Raw genomic sequence first — 11,446 nt, forward strand, 5'->3', positions numbered from 1 at the left:
GGAGCCCAGGGCACCCAACATCAAAATAGTAAAACAATATGATTTAAGAGAAAATAAAAACATATTATAATTTTAAAAGAAAATTTTAAAACCATCTAAACCATTTAAAATCTTTTAGAACATCTATATATATATATATATATATATATATATATATATGTAGAGCTTACCATGACCTGCTTTGCTTATCCAAATGTACTGGTTCCTGCTTTGCTCATCCCTGAGCTTTTTAGGCCAGCACCGGATGGCAGCAAAGCAAAGGGTTGGTTTAGCTGTTCAACTGAACCTGGGGGCATGGTCAAGGTCTTTCCTCCTTAACCTATCCTATAAGCCTAGGACCAGAATCATAATTTGGACAACTTGCTAAGTCAGACCTCAGCACAGCTGCCACACCACACCGACCAAAAAAGCCCAGGTAGGCGCGATGTCACAAGGCTTAATGTAATGTGCGGATTCAGCCACAGTAATTTCCTTATCGGAAGGTGTGAAGGAGGATTCCAATGGGACTGTGCCTCTCAGTATATAAGCAACTGCAGAAAATGTGACCTAACAAAAGATGAAATAAATAAAATAAATACAGTGGTACCTCAGGTTAAGTACTTAATTCGTTCCAGAGGTCCATAATTAACACGAAAATGTTCTTAACCTGAAGCACCACTTTAGCTAATGGGACTTCCTCATGCTGCCGCCGCGCCACCGGAGCACAATTTCTGTTCTCATCCTGAAGCAAAGTTCTTAACCTGAAGCACTGTTTCTGGGTTAGCGGAGTCTGTAACCTGAAGCGTATATAACCTGAAGCGTATGTAACCTGAGGTACCACTGTAAATAAATTGTCCAATAGCACCTTAGAGACCAACGAAGTCTCTAAGGTGCTACTGGACAATTTTTTTATTTATTTTGACTGTATCAGACCAACCCGGCTACCTACCTGAATGTAACAAAGGATGCCTCTGATGCTGAGTAGGGGCCTTCCAGCCCTGAGTATAGAAAGCATTGTCCCGTCCCACCCCCAAAAAATGATGCAGCCACCATTAAAAAAAATAAAATTCAAAATGGTGTATAATAACAAAAAATAAATAAATCTGTATTTTCTTAATTTCTACTCTATTGTTGCAGTATTACCATGGTTCCGCCAAGACCCCCTGGGCATGTGGGAGCTGATTACAGTGGCACCTAGTGGTGGCGGTTCCATCAACTGAAGGCTTGCTGCAGCTTGGCCGAGCTGCTAACTTTCATTGTTCCAGAAGGCATGCTGCATTTTGTCTCCTCTCATTATGCAGCCCTCAAGGAGGCTTGTAAGATTACTCTCTGAAGATGCAAGAATTGGTTAATTTTACACCGTTTCTCCCTGTCATTATAATCTTTGCCACAAGAATAGCTCCATTCTGTGAAATGTTCTGTTCTCAGCACAGCCATTGTCATGTGAATGAGCTATCATTGAAGCCTAATGCCCGAGATGCTTTCTTCTCACATTCATGACATTTGTATTTCAGTGACAAAGATTACAGGGTGGGGTGGGGGAGAGAAGGAAGGAGGATCGGAGTGAAAGAAATTTAATCCGAGCTCTTGATCATTTTTAAATTCTAATTTTATGGTCTATTCTACCTCTTGATGCAGAAGCACTTTCCTTCATTTACTTAAGAAAAAAATAAAAAAGAGAAGAATTGAACACATGAAACTAAGCCTTGGGATGTTTGCGTTCTAATGGTCTCTGCATTACAGTTGCCATATCAGTGTAAATTGCTAGTGGGGAGAGACTAAAAGCCATGACATTCTAATTTTCACATATATGACATGTGCATTATTGGAGCTCTGATAGGAGCAGAGCAGGATGGATTGTGTATTGTATTATGATCGTGTGTGTGTGTGTGTGTATGTGTGTGTTTTTCTGGGGGATGCATCAGAACTCCATGTGCACCAAAGATTCAGGGATCAATTATATAGGAAAATATTTTGATGTATTTTTTCCCCCTGAAGTGGAACAAAACAGCAGCACCTGCTTTTCATGTAAAAGGTCCCAGATTCAGTCCCTAGTATCTTCAATTAAGGCTGGGAAAGAATCCTGTCTGAAATCCTGGAGAACCCCTGCCAATGTGTGTAGATACTCTGGCTCTTGGACAACAACATTTCACTTGTTGCCAACAAACAACCAGAGAAGAGGCTACGGTAGGCAAGCCTTCTTACGGTATGTTACCTGGAATCCCACATGGCGTGGTTACCAAGCAAGAAACCCAGGTTCTTATTCAGGGGCACCAGCTCCTGAGGGCTGAGCCCTTTGGGCCATCACCCCCCAATATTTTTGGGGTGGCAGCCTCTCCCCATGTCAAAAAAGCATGGAGGCAAGGCATGGAGCTGAGTGTGGCACAGCTGCAGTGGCTGGCTCCTTCTTCTCTTCCTCCTGATGCGGAGTGGAAGGAGGGTCAAAGCAAACTCCCACTGGAGGCTGGAGGTGGTGCAAGGCGGAGGCAGAGTCACCAGCCATTGAAGCCTCATGGCTGCCGCATTCGGCTCTGCCCCAGCTCCTCCTAACATTGTGACATCACGCACAACATTGGGTCTCCCCAGTTATCCTCACAGGCTGGTGCCTCTGTTTTAGTGACCCCTCCCAGTTTAGAGAAAAGGTAGACAACATTGGTTTAGTGGGGAGAGTATGAGGCTTTGTGTTCCCTCTGTTCCTAAGACTGGAAAAATAAACATACATGGACAGGAAGCAAAGGTACAGGGCAGGAGGCAGCAAGGAAGAGAGAACCCAGAGGTGTAGGGAGTGGGGTGCGGGGGCTGCAGGGGGGTGCGGTCCACCCCGGGTGTCGTGACTGAGGGGGGTAACAAAATGGCAGGCGAGTGGACCTTGTGCCTGGCGGCAACAGCTCCATTTCTGGGTCATACCTGACCCGGCTGCAGAGAGCATGAGGAGAGTGAGCAGCAGCTTCCCACCCCTCTCTTACCCTGAACTGTGGCGTGTGGGAGGGCACCCTCCATGCCCCTCGGGAATGTGCCCCCCCCAGGAGCGCACCCACCCTGGGCACTGCAGGCATATGCCCCACTGCTGAGAGAACCTGCTAGGGTTGTCGCAGTCCTGGTGGGCAGAAAACCCCTGAAGGTAGGCAAGGACTGAACAAGTGGTCACTGTATTCCTTTCATATGCAACTATTATTATTACTATTTATTATGTTAATTAAATTTGCATATCATCCTTCATTCAAAGATCGCAGAGTGGTTGACAACATAAAAAGACAAAATGAGAACACAAAATATATAAAAGCAAAAACAAATAAATACCCCCCCCACCCACTCACACAAACACATTTACAAGGACATAGAATAGTTAAAGGTAGGTAGCCATGTTCGTCTGCCGTAGTCGAAACAAAATTTAAAAAATTCCTTCCAGTAGCACCTTAGAGAGCATGCACACAAAAGCTCATACCAATAACAAACTTAAGGTAAAGGTAAAGGTACCCCTGCCCGTACGGGCCAGTCTTGACAGACTCTGGGGTTGTGCGCCCATCTCACTCAAGAGGCCAGGGGCCAGCGCTGTCCGGAGACACTTCCGGGTCACGTGGCCAGCGTGACAAAGCTGCATCTGGCGAGCCAGAGCCGCACACGGAAACGCCGTTTACCTTCCCACCAGTAAGTGGTCCCTATTTATCTACTTGCACCCGGAGGTGCTTTCGAACTCCTAGGTTGGCAGGCGCTGGGACCGAGCAGCGGGAGCGCACCCCGCCGCGGGGATTCGAACCGCCGACCTTTCGATCGGCAAGCCCTAGGCGCTGAGGCTTTTACCCACAGCGCCACCCGCGTCCCTTATAACAAACTTAGTTGGTCTCTAAGGTGCTACTGGAAGGAATTTTTTTCATTTTGTAAGGACATAGAATGTGCATCAGTCCAAGGCCTGGTTAAAGAGTAACATTTTTGCCTGGCGTCTGAAGATATGTAGTGAAGGTATCAGGTGAGCCTCCCTGAGGAGAGCATTCCACAAACAGCGAGCCTCCATAGAAAAGCCCCGTTCTCGTGTTGCCACCCTCTGGACCTCTCATGGAGGAGGCATATGAAGAAGTGTCCCAGATGGTTGTCACAGCATCTGGGTTTTTTTGTATGGGGAGAGGCGGTTCTTGACTAAACATGTGCTTCCTTGGCTGGGCCTTTGAGAAAGGTTGAGGTTGTGAAGATTGTACACCTGGAAGGTACCATAGGCTGCTTTCAAATATTGTTTTGATCTTCCTTGTAAAAGTTTCAGAGTGCAGTGGTGCCTCGCAAGACGAAATTAATCCGTTCCATGAGGCTCTTCGTATAGCGGTTTTTTCGTCTTGCGAAGCAAGCCCATTGACAGCTTAGCGGATTAGCGCTATTAGCGGTTTAGCGGCTTTTAGCGGATAAGCTGATAAGCGGCTTATCAGCGGATCAGCTGATAAGCGGCTTAGGGCTTAGGAAAAGGAGGGGAGGGAAAAAACACCACAGGAACTCGCAAGACATTTTCGTCTTGCGAAGCAAGCCCATAGGGAAATTCGTTTTGCGAAGCGCCTCCAAAACGGAAAACCCTTTCGTCTAGCGGGTTTTCCATCTTGCGAGGCGTTCGTCTTGCAGGGCACCACTGTGTATGCTTTTTAGATTTGATGTTATACTGTTTTGCCTATGCACCTTACTGTAGGACTATTTGCAAAGGACATATGTTATAAATACTGCGAGTCAGTAATTTTTTAAAAAATGCACAACTACTTGGACACAAGTGGTTCATTGTTAGACTACAATCCTATACACAATTACATGGGAGTAAGTCCCATTGAACTCAGTGGGCATAGGCTCCAACTGTTTGGAGGCAACACGTACTAAACTGAAATTATTGGCAAATAGATAGTTTTGTGGTAGTAATCAATGGCATGGCACTACAGACGTTTAAATGTAGGAAAGAGTGTTATTGCTTCACTGTTTTGTTTTACTTATTTACTGGTTTTTATCCTGTATTTTATTCTGTGAACTGCCCTGAGTTCTTTTGATAAATCTAATAAATAAAATAAATAAAGACCTCTCCAAACCAGATTGCACCACTTTTAAAGTGGCTTCTATGCAGCACATCACACTTCTGACAGTCCACCTACATTTCATTTCTCCCTCAGCCTCCCCATCTCAAATACAGCTTAAGCTTACCTTGCTATTTTATGAGCCCCGGAGTTCCTTCTATTTTAGCAGGTAATTTCATGGGGAGGGGGTGTTTCAGGATGCACATCAAGGGGTAAATTATTACGGCATGGCAAGCAAAACATTCCTATCTGAGACATTTTATTTGCGGTGATTTTTTGTTCCTGACCAAGGATTCAAAATAATTGTTTTTTTGATGATCTTTCATGCAGTGTGACTGTAAAGAGAAATCTGAACTGTCAGAATGATATCTGGATAGCTGTCAGGGATCCACTATGCAGTCACATTCAGAGATTTTAATTGCATTCAAACAGCATACTATATGTCAAAAAGGCCACCCCCTCCAATCCCAATTCATTGTGTAAAGAAACTTTTAAAAATATTTTTTCCTACAAGCTAGATAATACTGAACATTGTAATCCAAATGAACGTCACATATTATCAGTCTTGTTCGCTCTCTTTAAATAAATGTTTGCAGATTCCACTTTTGATACCGTGAATAGCAAGTCCTCATTATTTTCTGTTTCTACGGGTTAGAGAGTTCTAATGTCAAAATGTAATCTTTGAGATAGTTTCATTTGCCTAGCCTAACCTCTTTGATCAAATGAGCACCGTTTCTACTTTTCAAAATACTACACTCAGGATCCGTGCATTCTCTTAATCATTGCTCAATTTCTTTTATCTGCGCTCCTTTCCCCCCCCCTGCACTCATAACAAGACCTGCAAGATCTGAACTCTAGTCCATATTTTTAATGTTACAGTTCTATAGATAATGTATTTTTTTGATTTAGTTCACAGGTAACCTACTTAAAGATATCTAGATATGTATCTCAGAATTCTTAGATAAAATGTTCAAGTAGTTGATTCCCACATTTGACAACAAAGACTTTTTTCCCCCCTAAAAAAGAGAGAGAGAGAGAGGAAGAAATCCATAGGGACCTACCTAATAAGTACATGGCTTTACTTTTTCTCCCTATATCACAGGATTTCGTTTCAGGGTCCCCTTATTTTTCTACACTTGCTTTGGTTTCCTTTTTGCTGTTTGCTTTTAGAGTGCTACAGAAAAATAAAGCCCTCTAATAACTAGATAGTAGTTGCAAGATGGGCTATCTTTGAAACTGGGGTAGATGTTCACAAGATGCAATAATTGAGGTGGAATGCAGCAACACAGAAAGCTGCCTTATACCACGTCAAGCTATTGGTCCACCTACAGCATTGCACACTGACTGGAGTCACTTTCCCGGGTTTCAAACTGAGGACATTTCAAGCCCTGCCTGGAGATGCCTATATCTTCTGCATGCACAGCAGACGCAGTGCCACTGAGCTACAGCCCATTCAGATGGCCTCATTTCTCTCTGGTGTTGCTATAGTCATTGCTAAACCAGGAGCCCCATGAAAGACTCATCTGTGGCATTTAGGTTCACTGCCCAAAATATGCCAAAAGGACAGGTGCCTTTATTTAGAATAAGAAATACCCACTTTCCCCACTGGAAGGGTTACCAGCTACAATGAGGACAAAGATCCTGTATTTTTTCATTCATAGTCGTGCAGAAGAGGAATGTCTGCAGGCCCATCTTTGCTCACACTGACAGGGCTATGGCAATGCAAGCTGCACCTGCTGAAGTCCTTCTTCTATGTAGCGATTCATAGCACCTGGTCAGATTGACCCAGGACCAGCACCAGTGCTTACCATGGTTGAGCACCTTGTAAGTACCTCTTCAGCCTTTTAAAAATCAGCACCTTCTCAACATTTGAGGCTCCAAGTAATCAGAGAGAGAGAGAGAGAGAGAGAGAGAGAGAGAGGGAGGGAGGGAGTTTGCTGGCATCTGTCCATCTTGAAAGGCAATGAAGTGCACCTCCAGGGGTGAAGTAGAGAACAACAGCACCTGCTGTGGCTGCACAAACCAGTAACTCACAACTGCTGCGTCCCATGTTGTTTTTGCTGTGTTAGCAGCACTGAAGTGACCTCTCCAGAATGCAAGCCTGGGCAATATGTATAGAGGTCCTGCCCAGATGATAAGACATCACTCTCGGCCCCGTTGATATGGTCGAAAGGAAAGCAGAGCAATACATTTGGCACCAGCTTGGCTGCAGGAATTTCTGGGAGGCATACAAGGTGCATACAAGGAACCACTCCAGATCTGTGTAGAGCAATGTTTCCCAACTTTGGGTCTCCAGCTGTTTTTGGACTACAATACCTATCATCCCTGACCACTGGTCTTGCTAGCTAGGGATGATGGGAGTGGTAGTCCAAAAAGAGCTGGAGACCAAAGGTTGGGAAACATTGGTGTAAAGTTTAATCTTTAGCCTTTTCTCCTCCACCCAACCATGTGAACCACTTCCTAGATGTGAAATGCCTATTAAAACTGTAGGTGTATGTGCTAGTCTAGGGTTTGTATCAATACCTCTGCTTGATAAGATAATATAGGTCTGGGTAGGGTGATCCTGTGTTCTACTTTACAGAGAACAGTCCTCTTTCAAATGGCTGTCAGGGGGCGATCCTCTCTCTTTGGGAAAATCCTATGTTTGAAGGGTTGTCCAGTCCAAATCTAAGTTTAAGATAATGTTCCAGATCACTTTGAAGTCACCCATCAACAGTTAGCAAACTGAGCAGGAATGTGTCACCTGTCACAAGTAGGCATTGGGCAAACCAACTTTATTTGTGCTTCTTGAGCCAACATGTGAAGCAAAATGAAGTTACAAAGAAGAAGAGTTTGGATTTGATATCCCGCCTTTCACTCCCTTTAAGGAGTCTCAAAGCAGCTAACATTCTCCTTTCCCTTCCTCCCCCACAACAAACACTCTGTGAGGTGAGTGGGCCTGAGAGACTTCAAAGAAGTGTGACTGGCCCAAGGTCACCCAGCAGCTGCATGTGGAGGAGCGGAGACGCAAGCCCGGTTCCCCAGATTACGAGACTACCGCTCTCAACCACTACACCACACTGGCTCTCGAAGCCAGTTATCCTTCAAAAATCACAGGGTTTCAGACAGGGGTCTTTTCCAACCCTATCTGGAGCTGCTGGGGGATGGCATCTGAGATCTTCTGTATGCAGAACACATGTTCTACCACTAAACATCTTCAAATGTAAAACATTCCTCTCATGCAGAAAACTATTGTGTCGGGGAGAAGGGTTCTAGCCTAGTTTTCTCTTTGAGATACTTGCTTTCAGTGTGTGGATTCCCCTCCTTGTATGAAGGCATTCAATCCTATGTGTTTCTACTGGAATTTTGATCTGGTATACTCCAGGCACTGGTGAACTATCTCAACAGGAACTAGGCCTTGGGTGCCTACCTTTGGATGGTTTAATGTATGCTTTTGGTTTGTAATAATATTGCTCTCCATTTCAAGCACATGTTTAAATTGAAAAGCAGATTACAAATTCTCAAATGAGACATTAAAATAAAAACCCACACTGCCTTTTTAGGCCTGTGGTACATAAGAGAGGTTCTTTCCACAGAAAACGGTAACCCTGATCACTGAGAACGGATTTATTTGCAGTATTTGGTGTGTACATTGAAAATAAAGCACATAAGGCAAGGAAATAAAACGGCAAATCCCTCACAGTAGGTATCACCCGTGTTCACAGGGCAGCTTTTACATATACATTTACAAATGCAACAGTCACTATTTTTGGCATTAGTTACTATGGCAACTTGCAGCATCGCATTTTGCACATGCCCCCTCTCTGTGTGGTAGGGAACACCATAAATGCCGAGAGAAAAATAGTAAGTAAACACCCATACAAAGGTGCTCTTAATGCACCATTAAAATGCTCAGGAAGTACAGTAATGAAGGTAAGGTTGGTAAGGTTGAAGTAGAAGGACATGGGAAATGATAGTAAACTGGTGAAATTATCATTAATAGTATCAATGAAAAATGTAGCTCTGGCCTGCTACTATATTAGCAGCTCCCTCCTTGTCTCCCAAGTAAGTACTTAGATACATATCATTTGATTGTATCCAGGTGTCTCAAACAAAGAGAATGTTTAATGCAAGGCATATGAATTCAGTGCAAATGAACGCAACCCCTCTATACAACCAGACCATCTTTAACCTCTCAGTCTTTGTCTTGAAAGGGAACATGTCCAAAACTTTCAGAAATTGTGCTTGGGAATCTTTAACTGTGTTGGGGTTTTTAAACAATGGGTTGAATAGAGTTCACTTGGGGAGTGACTCAAAACAATCTGTTCTGCTCTACTAGTTACGCTATTGATAACTGTTTGATGTGCTGAAAGCTTGTCAGGGGAAGCAGCTTTTGCCTGAAGTTACAAAGGTGTTTTGCATTTTTGTCTCACTAACCCAAGGTGATCCCGCTAAAGGTATGTTGTCCCTCAACTCTTCATTTCACCTTCTTCACAGATATCACAGTAGCAGCTGCATCCCTATGAAATATAGAAATGCTGCTTTCATATCATTTCCCCCTTCACCATTTCCATTCGTTTTTCTTTATTTACTTCTCCGTTGTTTCTCATTTGCCCCTCTTTGTTCCATTCTGCACACTTGCGGTCCACACAATCAAGTTGGCTAGAGAATTTCCTCATGTGAACATATGCTTGTGGGGAGGCATTTTGGTCTGCATCTTGATAAAAAGGCGGGGTGGAGGGGGGAGGTTCCTTCAGGACAAATCTACCTGTGAGTTAATGTACCAGCCTGCCATTTCAAGCAAAATCCAGTTTGCAAGGAGCTGATCTTTAAAGTGGCTTCTAGGGGTAACTCCTCTTGTGCCCTGGCTCAAATTATGCCCTGAACAAAAAAAAAAAAAAAAATCCAGATTATTGCATGGACTCCAATATGAATTTAATGTGTTACCTATTCACACATTGCTTGTGACCTTTCGAGTGCCACAGGATTCCATCTGTAGCACAGTAACGAAGCTACGTTTTGTATGTCTGTAAAAAAGCAATGGGCAAATCACCCTGGGTGACAGGAGAGCTGTATCGAATTAAGCAAAACAGTTTTCAGCTCAGTTTAATTAAATCAATGCACCCCCACATATCAGCCTGCCATTTCCTTTTTGGGTATCAAGCCTTGCTTGATGCAACTGCATTGAAATACAAAGGATCAAAGGTTTAATGTCTTAACAAAGAGTGCTCAGTGACCCTGTAGTGGTTAACTAGCTCCAGGGATGGTTGCAGCAGACTCTCTCCTGCAATCTGCTTTTGCACATGCTGAATCCCTTCCAAATCATGCAGGATTTCCTAATAATGTGGAATCCTATGCATGTACACCTCTGTGCATCTAGGATCCCCCTTTACAGATATGTACTCAATGTGTGAACAAGACATATAGGGTGAACCGGGAGATGCAGTCCTGTTACTGTTCCCCACATTGGCACGCCACATTGAAGACTAGTGGCTGAAAATCCCTAAGGAAAAGCAGAGGATTGGTGCATTGATTATTAAAAACAGAATGTGACAAAATTTATAGTGCCGTCTTATGCATTGAGGAGCAAGTTCTATTGTGTTCAGTGAGGCTCGCTTCCTGCTGAGTGTGTTTTGGACTATTGGCTAAAGAGAGAAGCAATGATAGGCAACCCTGTGTACAAAAGAGGTGTCTGTGATCTTGCAAGTTTTAGAGCAGTTCCTACAAAGTGTCAAGATTGTTTCTTCCACTGACTTTCAACAGATGTTTAGCAGATTAATCCTTTTGTTTGTGATATCAGGAACAGAAGAAAATTGTGCATCGGGAGGACAAATGAGAAATTTAGATGGAAATCGGGATGGGGAGGAAATACCCAGGTAAACTGGAAAGGTGAAGTAAAAGGAAATGAACAGGGAAATAAAGTGATCTGAATAAACAGAGTTTCTTCAGAGGTGGTGGGGGGAGTGTCAGAAGCCTGGGGTTGCCTGCAGAAAGAGTAACAAGAAAGAAAGTATACAAGAGAAAGAAACTGCGGAAGAGATCGATGGCAGCTGGGATAAATATATGAGCCAGAAACTTGTGCTAATAAATGTTTGCATTCTATCCACTGACTTCCCCGTTATATTTTTGCACATGGTCTGCAGTGAGTTATTTTGCATTGCTTTTAGAAGACATCTGAAGGCAGCCCTGTTCAGGGAAGTTTTTAATGTTTGATGTTGTATGGTGTTTTGATTTGTTGGAAGCCGCCCAGAGTGACTGGGGGAACCCAGTCAGAAGGGCAGCATATAAATAAATAAATAAATAAATAAATAATGAGAGTTCTAGACAATGGGGAAACTATTATGGAACTATGGGACTACATATAACTCCAGCAAGTTGCGCTGGCTCTCAGTTTGTTCCCCAGGTACAATTTAAGATGCCTGTCCAATGTGCAGCCATTGAGACCTTTTATG

The sequence above is a fragment of the Podarcis cretensis genome (assembly GCF_951804945.1).
Source record: "Podarcis cretensis genome assembly, chromosome: 7".
NCBI lineage: Eukaryota > Metazoa > Chordata > Lepidosauria > Squamata > Lacertidae > Podarcis > Podarcis cretensis.